We start from the raw sequence: 21238 nt of genomic DNA on the forward strand, positions 1-21238 counted from the left end.
CAAAAAAGCAAATAAGTTTCCTTTGTTCAACAGCCTGCAATAGTTAGCTTTGAAATTTCAGTCCTGAATCTTTTGCATTTCCTTTTTAAACATTTGCAGTAAATTCTACTTAGCCATTTGGAATTGGACAAAAGCCTCCTTGAAAGGACATAAAACTATATCTTTATATATCTTTATATCTTATGCTATGTATCCTTTTTTGTAACCTATAGCATCTCTTTTTTTTTTTTTGAAAACTATTATATTGTTTGTGAAATTTCCCAGGCAGCAGGTGGCCAGAAATAAATTTTGTTTGCAACAAAACAAAAAATTCCTTTGTATTCACTGATATATGTAATGAATTGGAACTTAGTGAACCTACCATTAATAGGCTTGTCAAACTTAAATTCCTCTTTTATCTGTAAATCCTTTTTAATATACCTGCTTCCTGATAATGTTCACTTTTCCTGGAGACTACTTATTACTACTAATATCAAGTTGGCTTTAAGCAAATAATATAAGGATTGTTAGAGTTAAGTTTTAATACTGAAATTATTCAAAATGTATACATATAGAAAGTGCTGTGACCTTTAGTTTATTTGACTAGCTCAAGAGACAAATAGTGGATTTATTTTGGTGTACAGCCTCTGCACATTCTCGTGAGTCTGCTGAAGCCAAACTAGTTACAGCATGAAGTGTAAAAGTATATAAGGAATGGAAGACGGTGAAAAAAATAATTCATCGTGACAGACTTATTTATCTCTCTTTCTCATCTAATCAGATTTAAATGTATCCTGATTTATGTAATCCACCTCTTTAAGCCAAACTGTAGTAAGATGAGTCTGCAATAGCAGAACAAAACAGAGAAGAGGAAAATGTTAAGTTAATGTTTAAGAACCATCTACGGAATTATCCCTAGGACGAATGCCAAGTCCTGCACCTGGGAAGGAAAGACCCTGTGCAAAGAGCCCAGGCTGGGGACAGACTGGTGAGGGGTGGCTCTGAGGAAAGGACCCAGAGGACCTGGTGGACCGCAGGCTGGACAGGATCCAGGAGTGTCCCGGGCTGCGGTGAGAGGAGAACAGTCAGCAGGTGAAGGGAAATGATTATCGCCATTTACTCAGTACTTGTTAAGCCACGTTTGGGTACTGTGTTCAGTTTTGGGCCACCAAAAGCAAGAAAGACTTAGTTCAGTGCTGGGCCATGGCCAGGGGGCTGCAGCACTTGCCCTGGGGAGGGTGGCTGAGGGAGCAGGGCTTGTTCAGCCTGGGGAAGAGACAGCCCTGGGGGGGCATAACAGTGACGTTCCCAGAGCTGGGACAAGCTCATCAAGAAGACGGAGCCTGGCACTTCTCAGTCAAACAAGAGGCAACAAGCAGATGTTGATGAAAATGAGTTTTGCAGTGGGAGCAAGGAGAAACCTTTCCACTAAGAGGTCACCCAAATATTGGAACAGGCTGTCCAGAGGAAGTCGTGCACCCTCCATCCTTGGGGGATCTTGAGACTAGACTGGATAAAGCCCTGAGTAACCTCACAGCTCATCTTGGACTAGGTGACCCCTTCAGATACCCTCTAAACTGAACTGCCTTGTGATTCTATGTGCTTTTATTATTGCTGTTTTCTTTTCTGTGAGAAGTTGAAAGACTGTTAAAAAAGTGTCATTTGCAGAGTTTATATTCACTCTCATTTCAGTCTTAAAGACCTTTTACTTGTGCTAAATGTGATTTGCTACACATAAAAATGTTTGATGCAGAAGAATTCAAAGTTCTTGATTCTGTGATCTCAAGATGTTTTGATAACTGTACATTTTTTCCTCAAGTAAAATATACCCTGCTCATTTTGGTAAATATTCCTCTCCACTGTGTTAATCGGAGATCCAAGGGATGGAGTATGACTTCTTTAACTTGAAAATAAAAGATAATTTTTGAATTGTACAGGTTTCTGGTATTCAATCACTATTCATTACCTATTTTCACTTTATACCTTGGCTGTTTGAAAAGACCTAAGAGTGTATCCCTAAAGTGAGTGTTAGATGCAGTAATTACATCTTCTGGTTTGAAAGTTAAGTTCTTGAACAGACCTTACAATAGGCTCAAGTGAGCTAAAAATAAACTCCAGGCAGTTCATATTAACTGGGTAATAACAGGCAACAGCAAAAAGCAGTATCCAGCTATGATGAAAACAGGAAGTTCATTACACAAGCTGCCCTTTCCAGATAGGTATGAATTCTTAAAGGCTTAACTAAAATAATAATCCCTCAAAGTTTTTAATAAAAGCGGAGAGTTCCCTATTGTTCATAGCTCAGTGGAGACGAAAAACATGCACCCCAGTACATTGTGAAAGATTTGCTGTGTTCTGGGAAACAACACTATTTCCATTTAGTTATTGGTAACCCTGATTTCAATTTTAAGTCACTGTGGATTTCATTCTGCAAAGGGCTGAGCATCTCGGCGCTGCCCAGCAAAGCCGCATAATAGCACTAAGCCTGGGGGCGCGGTGAGGTTGAAATGTAGAAGTGGCCCCTGACTGGATAAGGTCAAAACTGGGTGCTGAGCTCTTGTCTGTGATGCTGAAGCTACCTATGCACCTCCCACGAATCTGCAGCCCCTCTCTGAAGCAGTAGCCCTTTCTACCTTCTCTTGGCCACCAGAGGAGACGAAACGGTCCTTTCCTCGGAAGTGGTGAGTGAAGCAATAACTAGATCTAGGCCACCCCCAGAGAGGTTTGGCTAGAGACATGCCACTTTTTTTCATTCCTGTGGCTAGAAGCAGTTAAAAGAAATAACCCCCCAAAAGGCCTAGGTTTCAGAAACCAGAAGCCTAAGGGCAGTAGGTGATGGGAGAGAACAGGCAGTCCCTCCTCACCTCCACCCCAGCGTCCAAGATGTACATGACTGGGAAGTGGTGGGAGACCGAAGCACATCCTCCCCACTCTCTTCTCCTACAGCAGTCTGTAGGCACCCCAGCTGAGGTATGGGATGTTTTGCCTTTTGTTGAGCCATCGTTTCCAGTTCTCTGATTTTTTAGGGATATGTCACTTCGTCATTTCATACCTGGTCACATTTTCATGTCTTATGGGACTTAAAGGACTACAAACGTGTACTTAATTTTATATTTACCTTTACACATCTTTTTAAAAAGCTTTGCGTCTGACCGTGTCATAATTCAAGCAAGTGGGACGCTAAGGCCTAGACATAATAGCACGTGCTTGACATAAGCTTTGACATATATACAAAACAATTAAATTTTTATTGGTGCTTAACATTTGCAGTCTTTTTGATTTCCAGGGTAATTGTTGATTCCAAAGGTAGGGTCATTTTTTTTATTTTTCAATGTTTTAGTGGAAAAAGTGTCACCTTCCTATTTTTCACACAATATATTCTGCTTTTCCAGAAGCCGCAGCTGGGCTTGCCTGGTGGAATGCAAATGTTTGACCCCAAATCTATACCAGATTATTGCAAAATATTTTTATGAAGGATCAGAAGACAGGTCCTAAAATATAAGCAAACAAACAATGCATTATAGAAATGTAACATGTACTACACAAAGTAAATAATGTAATGTGTGTTTTCTGAGAAAACTGGGTAGTTAGCGGTCATAGTTATAGTACAGCCATGTGCCCTTTTTTCTGCCTGCCAGCAGGATGGGATCTCAGCATTGGCTTTTGCCTGTCTGTGAAATGAACCCATGTTAGCTTGAGCTCTGTGAGGAAGAATGAGGAATGTGCGATTCTGCAAGACGATGTTGCAAGGGATTAAAGAGTAGGGAATTCTGCTTTTCTGAGGGAAGGAAGAAATCCAGTATTAAGTCAAATGCTGAAGTTAATTTAGCGTTCTGTTTCACTCTTCCCTATTCTGTGCCTGCTGGCCCATGGTGTTGTAAATCCCTTCCTAACACTGCGCATCGGGCAGTGAGGCTGCAGCCTTCAATGTGCCTGGGGATGTCCCCAGGTACTGAAGCATTATCAGCCCGCTAAGGCCCAGTAGACCCAATTCTGGTCTCCAAAATCTCACTTCCTTCATTCCAACAGGATGTCCATTCAAACTTTACTTGGAACGATTGCATGGGCTGCTTTATTAACTTACTCTGTCATGTTATTGAGTGAAGAGACTTTTAAAGTAGAGTTTACAGAGGGAAAACTCAGTCTCTGTTGAAATCTCATGATGGCCTTACGGATAGTCAGTAAGTAGCATGCACTATTCTTTCTCCCACAAGTAGTTTTAGGATTTGTCACTGAGTTTTGGTTAAGACAGCACAGTTTAGCCAGCAGTGCGTGGGTGCACCCTCTGATTCTGCATGCCAACAAACTGCATTGGGCACTGGTTGATGTAATGCTAGCTGGCCAAGGACAGCAGTACTCCAGGAACTGGGCTAGCATTTCATCAGTACAGGAGGTGTCTGCATGGCTGCCCGTGGAAATATTTCCTTTTCACAATGTGCCTCCACGTTCCTTGGCAGAAGCTGGTCAAGAAACTCCACTGACTGTGGAGGGAGGTGGAGGTCCTGATGCACCTGCTCATGCTCCAGGCTTGAAGAAGTTTGAGTCTAATCAACTTGATTTATTTTATTTTATTTATTTATTTTTTAATGTAAGAGCCTTTTGGTCCTTCTTGGCAGCCCACTGTGAAGAAAATCTCTAGCAAGATCTACCTTGAAGCTGTAGTCTGTTGAGTGTCCTTCTGCTCACCATAGATACCTAGAGAAGATCTATCTGCATTTTCTCAGCCTCTCCTTCTGCTTGTGAGGCAGTGAAGAGTAGTTGTATGTAACACTTTCCTTATTGTGCTAACAGAACAAATTACAGCAGTTTAAGGAAATTCTGTGATTCTGTGATTCTGTGACTTGGTATTTCAGACGTGTCATTCACTGAGGTCTGGGCCCAGCCAGCTGGCCGTGATAGAGGGTGTTGTATGTATGAGAAGGGGCATGCCTCAGCCCAGCTCTTGTCTTCTGTCCTGCAGCACTTATTGATCCCTGGCACCCCTTTCACCCCTGCACCACTGGGGTGCCTCCTCAGGGAAGCCCTCACCCACCTTGCAGGAGCCCAGTTATTCACGGTGTGGCTCTGCCTCTGAGGCTTTTAATGCGTGTGTGACAAATACGGTACTATACAACTCCCTCTCACCCTGCGTTTGCAGCGTGTGTTTGCATGACAAAAGAAATGTCAGTGTGTATTTCTCTTGCCAAATGAAATCATGTTAGACTTTTATGTTTGCTCTAATTTGGATGCTTTTTATCTAATGCTGCCCATCCAATAAAATGACCTGAAATTAAGATGTTTGAAAGTCAGAATTGACTATTTCCACTCAGCAGGATAGAACACAGTCAGATTATTAAATAATGACAACGTTGATTTACTGTTAACAAATTCTTCATAGAGGCTAAACACATTAGACAGTCTATGCAGATGAAACTGGTATAAACCCAGACCTGTGGATGAACTATGGCCATTAGGAACTCATCACACAATTTTGGTTCTTGAACTGGAAAAAGCTGGTACTTCACATATTAATTAAATGACTATATGGTCTGCAAGGGCCCTTTGTCATGTTTATGAAATATATAACTAAAGATTCTTGTGATATATGACTGGGGAAAGAATCTTGATACACTTAAGATATGTTTTCCTGTGGAAATTCCTCAGATTTAAAAATCAGAAGTCACATAATTCTCTACTTAGTTTGTCTGCGTTTAGCTCGTGGATTACAGTGAGTGCTTCCACTTTTACCCATGTTCTGCTCCAGTTTGTTTCTCTTTGCTGCTGCTCTAGCTGTGCTAAGTCCAGCTTGTGCTGTTATGCAGTGACAGATCCGAACTTCTGGCTCGGATCTGTCTTATAGGATCCTGCTGTTCCTATCTGCTGTAAGGGAAAGAAACTGCTGGATTTCTTGGCTGGGGATTTCTCATTCATTCTTTGTCTTGATTGCAGTCTATTAAGTCATTTTTCTTCTCAGATAATGCTTGGGCATCCCTTCTAGTTCAATAGATTGCCAAAACCTGTAGTGACACTGGATAGCAATACTTGTGGTGTTCTTCTGAGTTCTTTGCATTTGTATACTCTTCAGATTCAGGAAATTACCCTGGGTGCTATTTTTATTTTTTTTTTAGATAACTTTTTGGGAGGACTTAGTTATTAATTTTCTATATATACTTTTCTATATTCCTTATATATACATCCCTTAGTACACTTCACCAAAAAATAAAAAATAAAAATAAAAAATCTTAAAACAATGCACTTTGAAATGTCTACAATAGAATGGCAATTTTAAATAAAATTATGATTTCCTGAAAAAAAAAAAACAACTTGGTTAGAAAGTCTTTTTTTCCCCCCAGATTGCTGATTAGAAAATCCTTTGGAAACCTCCTGTTATAATATTCTCTAATTTTGCCTACTGCAGTTACAAGTTAATGTAGATTCTAGTGCTTATTCTATTATTATGCCAATTAATTAAATTTCACAGACCAATGAAAGTTTTCCCTACTACTGAACTTCAGTGTTCAGAACTTAATGTTTTTTCCTTGATATTTGTGCAATCCACTCTTGTATCTTTCTAAATGATACTGCTAATGAGCCAATGTAGAGTTTACACATTTTAAATATTTGTTGTAGATGTAATCATAGCTTAGCTGTCATTTGGCCAGCATTATATATGTATTTCTCTTTCTTTCTTCTCTGTTAGTTTAGTTTCCCCTAATTATTTTTGTAGGTTTTCTCTGAACTTAATCCAATATGTCTACATTATTATTATTATTTTTTTTTTTACTGGTAGTTATTTAGGTACTGATAGTGTTTACTTTTGAACAAATTCCACCTGTTATGTGAAGGACCATCTCCTTTTCTTTCTTCAAATGTGTCTCCTATTGGCTTTCATCAATGAACTCCACTTCTTGTGCTTGAAAAAACAGCAAGCACTCGATTTCTAGCCACCTTCCGTATGCCACATGTAGCGCGAGCATTTTGTATTCTGTAACCCTTTCATGGTTCGTTTCTCTTCATTTCCATAATTATTTCCCCTGTTATGTTTGTATGGGAAGGAGGTCAGATTTGTTCTGCGAGTGGATGCAGGGGCAGTCTGCTTTCCTTTAATCCACAGTAGAACTGTTTCCATTTTTTTTTCTCTAAACTTCTATATATTTAGTTATAAATTCTCTACCTGATAACACAGCTAATCTGCTATGATAATATTAGTGTGGTAAAGTAAAGATCTCAAAAGAAAAACAAGGTTACGGTTACCCGGACAATATTAACTTTGAGACCTCCCTCACTTGTCTGATTTATCTTTAATTTTTTATTATACTTTTTTTTTTCCGATAGGATTTTGTCTCACTGCCCCCATTCACAGAGCTGGCCATGAGCAGGGCTGGGAGTGCACATTCGTCTGTGACCTTGCTGCAGAACTGACTGTTCAGATCACACCCTTGAAAGCTAACACCTGAAGGAAGATGTGCTGAAAGTGAGGAGTGCAAAACATCTCTCTTTGGAGCTGGGAGGGAAACCTGGGGATTTCGGTCACCTGTGACATCTGCAGCAGCAATGGAAGTGCATTCACCTGGCTGACTTTCTGGTTCCTACACCATACATCTGCTCCCACCTTGAAGTTCCCCTGACAGCTTCAGTAATGTACAAAACCTCATGGAAAATGAAGCAGGCACATCATTTAAATCAAATGGTTTTCCTTGTGGATAACTGGGATTATGCTTGTTTGGATAGTCTTAATTCTGGACTTCCCAAGCTCTGACTACTAGATCTTAAAAATTGTTCTTCAGACCTTGGTTCAGGGGAAAAAAGGAAGGAAGGAAAAAAAGAAGTGAAATTTGTCACTTTGATAGAAGAGAGAAGTTGGTCTTCTTCTCATTGTTCTCATGTGTAATTTTTTATTTTTTGAGATATGTTCTATATAAAGTCATAGTAATTTTATCTGTGTTGATTTTAGGCTTCATCCTGAGGTTGTCTACAAAAACAGTGCTGGTCTCTGTTGGTAATGAGCCTGTAAGGGTGACTTGAGGTCGGGCCAGATTATGCCATACACAAAGTGCAAATCAATACAATGAATGTGTTTAGCTCTCATGTTGGCTGGCAGCATGTAACTGCTTTCTGTGTATTCTCCCTTTCTTAGTGATGCTATGCTCTCAATCTGCTCAAAAATCATGGACACTTAAAAAAAAAAACAAAAACAAAACCAAACAAACAAAACAACAACAACAAAAAAACACAAAATTTCATTTTCTTCTCAAGAGGAACGTTTATTGCAAGAAGAACAATTCTACAGTATGAGATACATTTTGCTATTCTCTTTCACCCCGCTGGACCTTTTGTTTCTCATTCTGAATTCAGCCATTCTGTGGCAATCATATGCTCAGCCTGTGCATGACTTTGCATGTGGTTACACATCAATTTTACAGTGCTGCTCCCTTTTGCCCTCAAACCAGAGCCTGTAAGTGCTTTGTGCCCTCTTGCCTTCCTTCCCCGTGGAACTGCATCCCAGCTGCTGGAAAGAGCCATGCTGCAGGAGGAATGGGCAAGGGCAAAAGCAGGCAGCAGGTGAGTGCCAGCCCATGTAGGGACCAAGGTGCTTGTTTATCTAAATTGTGTAGCTGGATTTCTTTTCAGTGCTTTTGCAAAAATAGCAGACACCATAATGGCGGAACTTACAAATTCATAAATAGAGCACAGTTAAGGTCTGATAACAGAATACTTTTCTGAAGTGGTAGGGATTTCCTGCATCTCGCCGTGCATTATAGTATAATAGTCTTATATAAATAGTTTTATCAAATGTAGACAAGAACCTGAGGCTTTGCTTCAAGACAATAAGCTTTTCTCTACTGTTGAAAGATAACAGAGGTTCCAGACAGAGTGACAAAAATTAAGAGGTGATTTGAAAGCGTTTAGAAATCAGATGTTGAAGACTAGTCTGTCACTGAGAAGTCTGACAAAGAAACAAAACCCATAACTGCTGCAGACTGCCATGAGTGTTTTGTGTTATTATGTAGAATGAGATAATTAAAGGAAGCCTCTGATAAAGATTATTGCTTCCAGATTATAGCCACAGATGGATGCCAGGGAAACTGGGGGAACTTTGTATCCAATGAGGTTTGTAAAAACAAACAAACCAAAAAGATCCTTTCTCTATTTTGTGAACTTTTCATTAACAAGAGTTTGATTTCTGTAAATTGTTCTTAGCAAATAGATTTTGGCCTTACTAAATACTTCCACTAATGCATTTATTTAATTTTTCATTGCTCATGGTTCTGCTGCAACAAAAGAGCTTGATTTTTTGGCATCTAGTATTATTTTTGCTTTGATCCTGTAACCAAATGATGGTAGCCACAAAATGATTTTAATTTTATTATGAATGCACTTGGGATACTTAGTATTCATTTTGTTTTTGGCACTCGCTACATCAAGCCTTAATCCAAATAACCAGTGATGTACTTGCACTAATGGCAAAACAATATTCAGCATTTATTTTACTGAATGCTTCAGGAAGGTGTTTGACACTGACTTGATTACGTATGAGAACAGTTACAAGTTTAGGAAAATTGGAGTGGAATTACAAGCTAAAAGGCTAGTCGTCTCTGAAAGGACCATAGCAACTATAACCTTTCTATAGTATTTGGTTTTAGCTGGAAATCAATACAAAACAGATAAAGGGGGAATAGTAGGCCCAGTATTTCCTAACAAAGAGGCTGAGAGGGTGGCTAGGTAAGACTTTATGCTTTAAGCTTTGCATTTCAGCTTGATTCTGCTTCATATTAGTATATTAATGTACATAACTGAGATGCTTTACAGCATTCTTGAATGAATTCAGCCAACTGTGGAATAAAAGAAATTGATTAATTGATGTTTGTTTCTCTACTTGAGGCCACTGATATGCTGTGTATGCAAACAGTGAATGCAAAGACAGAGAAAAAGGCCACCTTGAAATGTACATAACCAGGATTTTTTTTTTTTTTTAATCAGTCTTGGCCTTTATCTTAATAAATGAAGAAAAGAGAGACTGTTCCAAAATAGAGACATCCTGGAAGAACAGGTGAGTCAAATAGGTTTATAAGCAAACAATGTAGTACTTATGAAATGAATAGTCAATTCTACCTGACTGAGGATACAGTCCAGGAATCAATTTATGAAGTAAAATAATTTGTCTGATCATTATTATTGATCTTGGCAGAAGGTCTATAAGAGGTAATGTAACTGGCATGTAAGAGTTAGCAAAGTCTGGAATGGAATCAGGAAAAGGTATTTGGTAAGGAAAAATAATTAGTCCAGGGGCTTTAGTCTGCTTAGACTGACTTTTAAATCTCAAATCTTTATATCATTTCAGTTTATATGGCATTACCAATTTTAAGAACCAGGTAACATTATCCATTTTTATAATTGAATGGTATAGGTAGCATAACAGGTTATTTGCTGAAAAGATTTACCACGTCAACTAGAAGTTACTAGAAGTAACTAGGCGATGGTTTTAGTGTCATTAGTATATATTATTGTTGTTGTTATTATTATTATTTCAGATTTTCAAAAGATCTCCAACCAAACATGTTGAAGCTGAATTTAGGTGCTAGTAATTTCTTCCATCTCCTAATGATTAAGAATAGTGGATAGGCACATACAATACAATGAAGTGCCATTTTCCCATGGATAAATATAATTCAAACTTCATTTCACATGGGAGAGTCCCTGATCCACTAATAAATAAGAGTGGTTAAGTTATTTTCTGCCGCCCATTGAATTCTAAAACAACCTGAGGAGATATTGCATGGGTTGTGTTCTTTTCACATCATTAAAACTCAGAAGCAGAGTGGCATTTCGCCAAATAAAAACAGAGCTTTAACAAAGAAGAACCTGCCTGAAAATCTGAAAAAATAATTTGCCTGAGATAGTGTATCAGATGCTAAAAGTACTGAGATAGTACTTGTCTTCAGAGACAAGAAGAGTTCACTTTTAACAGGAGAGTTCTAACCACAAAACTAAACTCTGTCCATGAATTATTGTTTAGGTTAAGTTAATGTATACTATAAACATAGAATCACAGAGTTGCAGAATGTTTTAGGTTGGAAAGGACCCTAAAAATCATCCTGTTCCAATCTCCTTCCACCTGCAGGGACTTCTCCCACCAGACCAGGCTGCCCAAAGCCCCATCCAGCCTGGCCTTGAGCACCTCCAGGGATGGGGCATCCACAGCTGCTCTGGGCAGCCTGTGCCAGAGCCTCATCACCCTCTAAGTATTCTCAGAGATAATTCATTCACTATATATAATCTAAATATTTATTATTATTATTACTATTTAAATTTTAAGTTTTAAACCACTACCTCTTGTCCTACCACTACACTCACCCAAAAAAAGTCTTTCCCCATCTTTCTTGTAGGCCCCCTTTAGGTACTGGAAGGCCCCTTGAAGTACTGGACAAGTATATTTAAAACCAATTACAAATAGCTGTTATTAAAAAGTTATCAGGATGAATGGGCCTTTCTGTTGCACTTAAAGGGAAGAATACCATCACATTATTCAATATTTTGTACAATGATTACTGATTGCCCTAACATCTCCATTTTACTCAGCAGAAAGCAGCATGGAGAATTGTTGCTCTTTTCCTTGCTCCTGAGTCTCCCCAAGGATGTCCAGATGAGAAGGATGGATGACATTTTGTCATAGCAAACATTGCATTTTCTCCTGCTAAATCAAAGCAGTTAACATATGCAGGTAAAATGTTGCTCTCACTGTTTTTTGTGATGTCATTCTCAGCCTCCCATCAGCCACATAAGCTAGGAAAAAGGGGAAAACCTGCAATATCCTTTTTAACAGATACAGATTTGTGTCAGCTGCCAGCATATTGATATTCTGGCTTGCAAGATGAAGGAGGTTACTTTCCTGTGACACTCAAAAACCACACACTCTACTTTCTTAGCAATGGGTCCTAAAGAGGAATGAAGAACAAGTTAAAATCTATTGTACTTACTCTATAAGCATTCATTCTGTGCAGGAAAGATGGACAAACAAATTTCACTATTTGTCTCAGAGTCACTTAATATATTAATTATAATGAATTCTTAAAAAAATATATAATTCTAAGGATGTTGGTTCATGTCTGTCATTTTTTGTCATGAGTAAGCACTTTGACACATACTTTGAGCCACTTTGAGCCTTGCCTTTTCCTTAGCTCAATAAGTTAGCTCAATAAAGGTGGAGAAAATAACAATTGTTTCCAGAGACAGACTCTCAAAACTGCAATTTGCTGTTCAGTGCATTGTCAGATTCATGAGTTTTGCTCAGCCTTTATCAAAGCCAAAATACTTTCAGCAACACCCACTGGACGTTATTTAAATACTGCTGAATTTCACACAGTTATATGCTGGACAGACAGATATATGCTTTGCTGAAGGAGAATAACATTTAGTAGGAGTTTCCTATTTAAACATTTATTCAAATGCTTGAGTTTAGGATACTGTAATTTCCATGTGACATAAGCACATTCATTGTGTTATAATATTATAGGAGGTGCAAAATCATTATACCTTCATTTGATCTTTTTACATGCCTTCCTGATTTTTGTCCCTTTCTTCATCTGCAGTAAATTATACTGCAGAACAGAAAATGATAGCTGTCTTTGGGGATCTTTGCTTTCTTCAGAGTCTTTTAAAGGACAGTAGCTTGTCAAGGGTGAGAATTATCCATAGTGGAATTTGTGTAGGAGATGATGTATGGGTCAAAGAAATTGCAGGGCAGTGTAAACAAGGGGGCTGTCACTTATGTAGGACCTCCTTTTAATGACCATTTTGAGCTCTTAAATGGGACTAGCCTGCACGACAACTTTTGGATAGTCTTCTACTGAGTGGTGGATATCCTTCCTTGTTTCTCCATTTCCTTTTCAAATTTTCTGGGGTTGTTTTGGTTCCTTCTTCATGCTTCATGAGTCTCAGGGTGAATAAAATATTCAGCTATTCTGGCACTCGAACGTTTCAAACAGTATCTGTATGTTCAAGAAGTCTGATTTTTCAGTTAAGTGTATTTGTTCTTTTATTAATACCTTGTTTAACACTTTTCTATCATTCAAATTCAAGTCGATGAATATTCAGAAAATACTTGCACATTAAGATGTCCACTTTTATCCTGTCCTGGTGGAGAAATCCTTACATTATGTAAATGTCTTTTCTTTTAGCTCTTTTAGCTCTCCTCCAGTCTGCTGAAGTCAATAGGCTGGCGATATTGCAGTGGCTACATTTCCTGCTGCCAGGCTATCTTTCTTTATCTTTCTTACTACAAGTCTATCTGCAAAAGCATTCTCCTGTCTACAATTACTTGCATGTGCTCTCACTGCTCTTTCTGAGCTGAGAGTTATTCAGAGAAGAGGTAAATGTTGGCCACTTGTCAAGTCCCCAAAAGTGCCCAGTACTGAGATGTGTTCAGGTTCTGTTCAGAGTGAATTTTGTGGCTGGCACCAGGAAGTTTTTGAATGTATTTGAGAATCCCAAGGGAGCTGGGATCTTGGGTTATGGAATTTAATAGTTGCTGCCCTGTTCTAATTCTGCATCAAAACCTGTGAGCAAGCACTGTTTTCTGATGAAGGTTTAACTGAAACACTTCCTTTCTTTATCAGAATTTTATAGTGAAATACCTGAAGTAGAAGTTTCCAGTAGATATTAAAGATATTTGTAATTGGTTTGGGTACCAAAAAAATAGTTAAATTATCACATTTTGAATGTAAATAGTTGGAATTGTGATTTATCTTAAAGACAGAAATTGATTTATTTCACAGTTTACAAACAAGAAAATCATGACACAGTAAGTGAAATGAAGATAAATACCTAAAAGATACATATTCCCCAAGGGAATGTCTGCATTGGGTTAGTTCCACTGTGGTAAACTTTCAGTGTTATTTTTACCAGCTACTCTAAATATTTCTTAAAAAGCTTTTCCTCTTGACATATTTCAATGAAAGGATCAATTGTCTGGTAGGTTATAGGTGTGCTTTTTTAGATCGGTTGTTTTGATAGATATTTTAATTATCATAACTGTTGGCCCTGGGGCCAACCCTAAAAAAAAAAACGGAAAAGAAACATGTCAGTATTAAATGACAGATTTAAAAACAAACAAACAAACAAAAACAAGCATGAGGCACTCAAGTAGGCACACAACAACTGCAAGCACTAGGCACCAAATTTAGCTGCCTTTTACATGTATATATGTACTTTGTGCATATGTAATTTTCAAGAACAACTTTGCATAGACATGAAACTGCTGCTATTCAGATAATACTTGTCTATGACCACAAAGCTTGACAGACAGAAGTGAAAAAATCTCTCCCTTGTGGTATAACAAAACCTGGGAGATGCTTGCAGAGATGTATGACTGCAAACCAATTGCTTCAGCTGCTAGAACATTGCAGTTCCCAATCTGCTCCCAGGTCAGCTCATTGACCTTTGGATGCAGACCTTTGGATGGCCCTGAGCAACTTGATTACATAGGAAAGATGATATAGGTGGAAAAGAGGTTAAAGTATCTTCATTGCCTGCAGCAAACTTAAGGTTCCACAAACATCAAATGACTAAATTATCTATTACTTAGAATTACAGTCTCATTGCCTCTCTATGTCCATTTCCTTCCTTTTTTACATTTCAAGAAATGTTAAAGCACCTCGCAATTATTGGCCTCCACTTTGGAAATGTTTAGACAAGGGCACCTGGATTCCATAGTCTAGTAATGATACTCAGGAAAATGGTTCTTTTACTCAAAGATGGAGAAATGTGATAGAGAAATGATCCTGTTCTTGTGAAATATTAGACTTTACAAGAAAAAAGACTCTGAAGTTGACAGCAAAGCTCTTATATCTGTCAAGAGAACTGAGATTTCATGAGCTTTTGAATTTTTATTTATATTTTTAGTGGCCATCAAGAAATTTTTCAATCCTCCCTTGAGAAAAATTATAATTTCATTTTATAACACTGAAACCTCAGGTTCTAATTCTAGTTGAATAAATTGCTTAGGAGAAATTATTTTTTAACTCGACTTCAAGACTTTTGGAAGAGACTTGTGCTATGGCACTGTCTCTGTGTTCATCTGTCAGTTCTACACTAATATAATCTGAATTTGCTGGCCAAATTCAACCAAATCTACTACCTTTAAGAGTTCTAGGTTACCTTATATTCTTCCAAGTCACATGAAAAATTAGGGGTTGCATGCAAGAGAGAGACTCAAATTAGCATACTGCTGTAGAAAGGGCAGGCAGAAAGCAAACAACAGATATTCTACTAGGCAGTAGTGGGCCAAGTCTAAGTTTGGACTATCCACAGTGCATGTGCTGTGTTGCCATGTGGAGGTGGTCTGATGACAAATGGTGGTGTCAAGTAGGCTTATGGGGTGAAGGGAACCATCCATTCACAGAAGAGCTCATTTGACTGGCATTGCTATAGCCGCCTTCATTCAAAAAGAGAAGATTTTGAAAACCAATATCATATGCTTTATTAAACTCAACTCAAGTCTTAAGTAAGGCTATATATAATCATTTTAATTTCTGAGGCTTCACAAGTAATCCTAGTTAAATATATAGAGAAGATTTATCATGAGATGTTAGTGCCATTTTTCTTGATTATCACTTACTGAGGCTTCAAAGTACTCACTTCAGAGTGCTTAAAAGCCAAATTTTTTTCCTTGCCACAGCATCCAATAACCTAATAAAAGGCAGATTATGCTGATTTACTGTAAGGCACAAGGGATAACTAAAATATAAGGTCTTTTGCATGTCTACTCCATAGGATTTTGAGTTCTTCTAGGACTACAGACAATGTACATGATTTTGTAATACAGGTAGAGAACATTCATATTTTTAAAAAACATATTTTGCTTCAGTATGATAAAGGACATGGCAGAAAGGAAGATTTGCCTTCAAACTTAAAGCCACAGGGACTCATGCTCATTTGTCATTTCTGCCAGAGGAATCTCCCTAAAGACATAGTGGTTGATGAAGTGCTGTCCTGTGCAGCCTTTGGTAAGTCACCATAAGGATGCTACACAGCACAGTCCTTTGCCCTTTGAAAATAATGTGGCAATATATAGCTGGCCAGTCTGGCTGTACCTGGTGTACCCACAAGGTACATAAAGATTTGCATTTATTTTAATTGAGATGATATTTGAAATATGGTGGAGATGGGTCTTGTGACAAAGATACACATTTTTAGTCCTTGTAGAAGTGCAGGTGCAGGCAAATTAGAGAATCCCTGTTACATCTTATGTAATATGCAAATAAGGGGACAAATTAAGTTTATTTGATAAATTTAGATTTTTAATTTGGATAAACTATGTTATTTGAAGATGTTGTGTACTTGATCTTTAATATCTTGGTGGTTTGGAAGGCCACAATAAACCTTCTGAAGCAGATCTGCCCAACCATGTGGAAATACAATGTTTCTGAGCTAAACAGTGTGGTATGGTAGAAGTTGTGGTCTACCATGGGTTTCTTTTGCTGCTGTGCTTCTCCCTTGCTGTGTAACCTCACATGACTTTTTTATGTCATGAGCTAACGCCTCAGCATGTGATTTGTCCCACATAGATGGTCCATAATATTCAAGAAGTGGTTCAGTGCTCCAGAGAGCTTTGAGAACATTGATTTATCCTGTAGATAGAGGAGGATTATCAAAGTTTTCCATTGTTCTACTCTTCTGTTAGTTACTGAAGATGTTTGTGGAAGAATAGGATCACTGTCTTTTCGGTGACATCAAATGCTTCTACAGTTGGAGACCAGGAAGAAAGGAAGAGAAGGATCAAACAACTTTTTTTTTTTTTTCCTTCTTCCTGTTACCAATGTATTTCTTTATATTCTCAATATATTTTTAAACTTTATAAAGAAATCTGGGAAGGGATCTGTGGAAAACCCCCACAACTCCCTTGCTTCATCTGCAAAATTAAGATTGCATCTCTGCTTGGGAGAATGCAAAAATTGAAGGTTTAGTTATATCTCATAGTATTATCTTCCATTTTTGGTACTTCCTTGCCCTCAGTGATAATGAGATTTTTTTTTATGGAACTACAGAAGTAATAAATGTTATGTAGTATATATAAAGTAGATATGTTACCCCATGTTCTTGCCATGTAGTAACATATTTCCTTCTTGCTAATCATTATGTTTGTATTGCTTTGTCCTCTCATTGGCCTGCAGTAGTGTGGAGTGAACAGTATGATATTAACCATGGAAAACCAAAATATACGTACCTGTAAGCATTTGGAAATCTTCAGAAACAAGTGGCATACAAGAGGGTAGGGGTAACAAACAAGGCAAATAGCCTAGAACAGGGTAATACATGTAAAAACCTGCTTCAGAATTTTCTCCTGTCTGCTATCAGGTAGGTACAATGGTGTGATACCAGAAGTGACAGCTTTCACAGAATCACAGAACAGTTGTGGTTGGAGGGGTCTATTGAGATTGTTGTGTTCAACCCCCTTGCTGAAACCAGGGTCAGCTAAAGCAGGTTGCTCAGGACTGTGTCCAGTTGGGTCTTAAATATTTCCTAGGATTGAAACTTCACAGTTGGTCTGGGCAACCTCTTCCAGTGTTTGATGACCTTTTTTTTTTTTTCTTAAGTTTACAGTGTATTTCCTGAATTTATACACATAAGATGTGTTCCCTCACCCCCCAGACATTTCTTCTCCAGGTAAAAACAATTCCTGCTCTCCCAGACTCTTCTTATATCAGACACTCCAAATCCTTAATCATCTTCATGGGCCTTTGATAGACTTGCTCTAGTATTTCCATGTCTGTCTTGCATAGCACTCAAGATGCAGTCTCATCAGAGCTCAACAGTGCAGAATAATCACCACCAACCTGCATGGCAGTGCTCTTCCTAATGCAGCAGGGTGCTGTTGGCTGCCTTTTCTGCAAGGGTGACTTGCTGTTCATTTTCCACTTGCCAACCAGCACCTCCACATACTTTTTTGCAAGGTTGCTTTGTAGTCAGTTGGTCCACGGTGTGTATTGGTGCATGGGGCTATTCCTTCCCAAGGTGCAGGACTGTGCGGTTCACTTTGTTGTTTCTCTGGCCATTTCTGTTGGCGCAGTTCTCCAGCCAGCTGAGGTCCCTCTGTATGACAGCACACCCATGGGACTTATCACCCATTCTCCCAGCTTTGTATGATCTGAAAATATGGTGAGGATGCACTCTGTCTCATTTTCCAGGTCACTTATGAAGAAGCTAAACAGTCCCGGACCCAGTACCAGCTCCTGGAGTACACTGCTGCTGACTGGTACACCGCTGCATCCAGCTGGGCTTCATGTGGATCAACAGATGATTAACCTTTGAGCTGAATACTTCAACCAGTTTTCAATCCGCCTCATGACAACGACTTGTCAGATTGTCAGGAAGCCTAACGGGAAGGATGTGCTTCAGTGAAATAAAATAACTAGAGGGCCTTCCTTTGCAAATCATTTTAAGGTTTCACTTCTGTTTTACTTAATCTCTTGGTTTACCTCTGTTTTAAAGAGTTAATTCTTCCTGTTTGAATTTTGATAGAATATGTCTTTTCACTTGGAAACATGGTTCCTCTCATTTTTAAGGAGCCGGGGTGTTAATTTTACAACATTTAAACAAATCTGCCTCACAGTCCCCATTCAACATGAAGTACTGTCCCTTGCTCACCCGAAAAAGTAGCTCAATACCCGATTTTCAGAAACTGGCTATAACTTTGTCTTTTTCTAACTACATCTGGACTGCATCACCATGGTGCAGGTTTAATACTGAGGCTTAAAAATGTAATACAAAATCTATATTTTGTCTTGTATAACATGTGCAGGCTGGATAATCAGGTGTTGAGCTTCCTGAAAATACTCCCCTCTGAAGAAGATGACCAGTCTTTCCATGTTTTAAAGGGGATTCCTTATTTCATTAGTTTGCCACATGAATCAAACTTTTGCAGATAAATGTGTCCTGATGATTAAGCCTTGTTTTCAGTATGGAACTCATCCTGAGTAAATACTGGTGCTATCCAGAGCCACTCCTATGTGACGAAAGATTAAAGAAGTGCTTTTTTCTAAGGCTTATCTACAACTGAACCAATACTTCTTGGTAGAACTAGAATTTTAAGTACATGCTAATAATGATTCTTCTTTCAGTTGAGAAAACAATTAAAAGATTAGTTTTGAAAAGACGTATCTTTTCTCTCTAGCCACCATCTCGAATTGTGAAAATATCAATGTTTTTGATAGTCACTCATTACTGCAACTCTGAAAGGGGGGAACAAGCTTCTCTCTCTCTTGATTAGTTCTAAAAGCAACAATGAAACTGCATTAGAAATATTTGCAAATGGGAAAAGTGCAGAGCGTTCAAATAGTTTGGCTTTTGAAAACATGTAATCATTTATACCGAGAAAGCAAACACGGATTTTCCAGAAACACTAGTATGTTCTTGGCTCTTAGTCCCTAACACAGCAAAGTATGCTGTACATAAATCATTATACGGTTTTAAAATTTGTGTAATCATGTTTTTAGTCACTTTTCTTCAATTGCCAAATTGTTCCGGAAGACATTTCATTTTATCAGTCTTAAATATTTGGAACTACTGAAGCATATCTCCAAAAAAACTATTATCTTAAGATAACAGCATTATCTTATCTGTGCAGTTGAAGGGATCTTGAAAAGTTTCCCCACTATTCCAAGTTACTTTTCAATATTAGGTGAAGATTGCCAAATTGCAATTTCTAATTTCTTTAAGGATGATGAGGTTGGAAGTGGTGCTTTGAATAACTAAATAACTACTTAAAAGTTTGTTTTTACAGTACACTCTTAAAATCATAACAGCCTGCTCTTCTCTGTGTTAATGATGTAATGCTTTTTGTGAAAGGTAAGCTCAAAAAAAGAGTTGACAACTGAATCATACATCACCGGTCTAATTCTTAAAAGCACTTCACATCAGAGCAGAGAAAATACCAAGCAGTTCATTCACCTTTTGAATACCTGATTTTGTATTTAAGCTGCAACAAACAAAACTAAACATAAACTGATCCAGTTACTTCCTCTGGAAAACGTATTGGCCTTTCAGGAAATCACAGATTTTTGTGACAGACTGAACTTCCAAGTCTTGGAGTGGAAACTTTGCCAGAGGAATTTGCAGGAGGCTAAGGTTTTCAGTTGTGTACCTGCTTTGTGAATCTTGTGTAAGGATATTGTCCAATACTAATACTAATATCCCTAAGATCTTGTTCTTTCAATATTCTTTCTGATTTCATTAACTTCAATATGTCCACTGCTATCTTGAGTGCACACTCTGAAGAATATTTTTCTTCTGAAAACAGATGGTATGGAAATTTGCTAAATATTGATTCTGTTAAACCCAAGATACAAATTAATGTTAATTTCAGTCGAACATGTAAAAATACATATAAATTGATAAAAAAAAAAAAAAAAAAACAAACACCTAAAGAACTGAAATGTTTGAAAAGGTAATTATTATCAGTTTTATCTCAATAAATTGAATTTGATAGTGTAACAGTGAGGGCAACAGGAATGCTGAATGAGAGAAAATTGGATGAGAAATAGTATTTCCTTTTCTATTATGTTTTCACCCATGAAAGATGATGAGCCAACTTCTGAGGCAATTAAAAGCTGGGTTGTCAAGAATATGGCATCCCATATGGATTTCTGGTAACTGTACTGCTAGTCCGCCCTTTAGTCAGAACAAAACTGATCTCTTTAAGCTGTAACGAATAAATAGGTGTCCATAGAAAGTGACAGTAGTTTCAACTTGTACAGCTTTCAGACATGAAGCTTGTTATATTACATTTTTGCTCTTTATTAAGGTTCTACTCATAAACATATTGCATTTATTTGTTTGGGTCTTGCCTTTCTTACATTGACAAGTAATAATGCATAAAGCCATTATTTGGGTGGGAGAGGAAAGCAATTGAATATATCTTTGTCCTTTAATAAACTTTATAGGTTGTATTTTCTAATTGATTGCTCTTTGGTTTATTTTTGGGGGGTGTTTTTTTTTCATAATCAGCTTTTAGAGCTGTGGTACTCAAATCCAACTTCTTTATTCCAATTAAGGCCTAGTCACTGCTGTCTAGACTGGAGTAATTATGTTGGTTGTTTTCCTGTAATAACCCTATTGATACACCCCAAAATAGCACTGGCCCTTTTTTTTCTTCTTTTTTTTTTTTTTTTTTTTTTGAAATAGCTGATGTTGGCTGATTGTACAAATAATGGACCATCATCCATTATATGTAGCCTGCTTTTTTGCCATAAAGGGAAACTGTGCATTAAAGATAAAAATTGTC

General features: G+C 37.9%; 1 long non-coding RNA gene across 2 annotated transcripts; it reads left to right on the top strand.

The window, feature by feature from the left end:
• Window positions 1-7297: 7297 nt before the first annotated feature.
• On the top strand, window positions 7298-20911 carry LOC137850838 (uncharacterized). 2 transcript variants are annotated; one of them, XR_011092832.1, is made up of 4 exons: window positions 7298-8520; window positions 9940-10009; window positions 11539-11680; window positions 18144-20911. It is a non-coding gene; the product is annotated as an uncharacterized lncRNA (long non-coding RNA). The 2 variants fall into 2 exon arrangements; XR_011092831.1 differs by having other exon boundaries at window positions 11542-11680.
• Window positions 20912-21238: the final 327 nt, after the last annotated feature.

Source organism: Anas acuta, chromosome 2 (genome assembly GCF_963932015.1).
Source record: "Anas acuta chromosome 2, bAnaAcu1.1, whole genome shotgun sequence".
Taxonomy (NCBI): domain Eukaryota; kingdom Metazoa; phylum Chordata; class Aves; order Anseriformes; family Anatidae; genus Anas; species Anas acuta.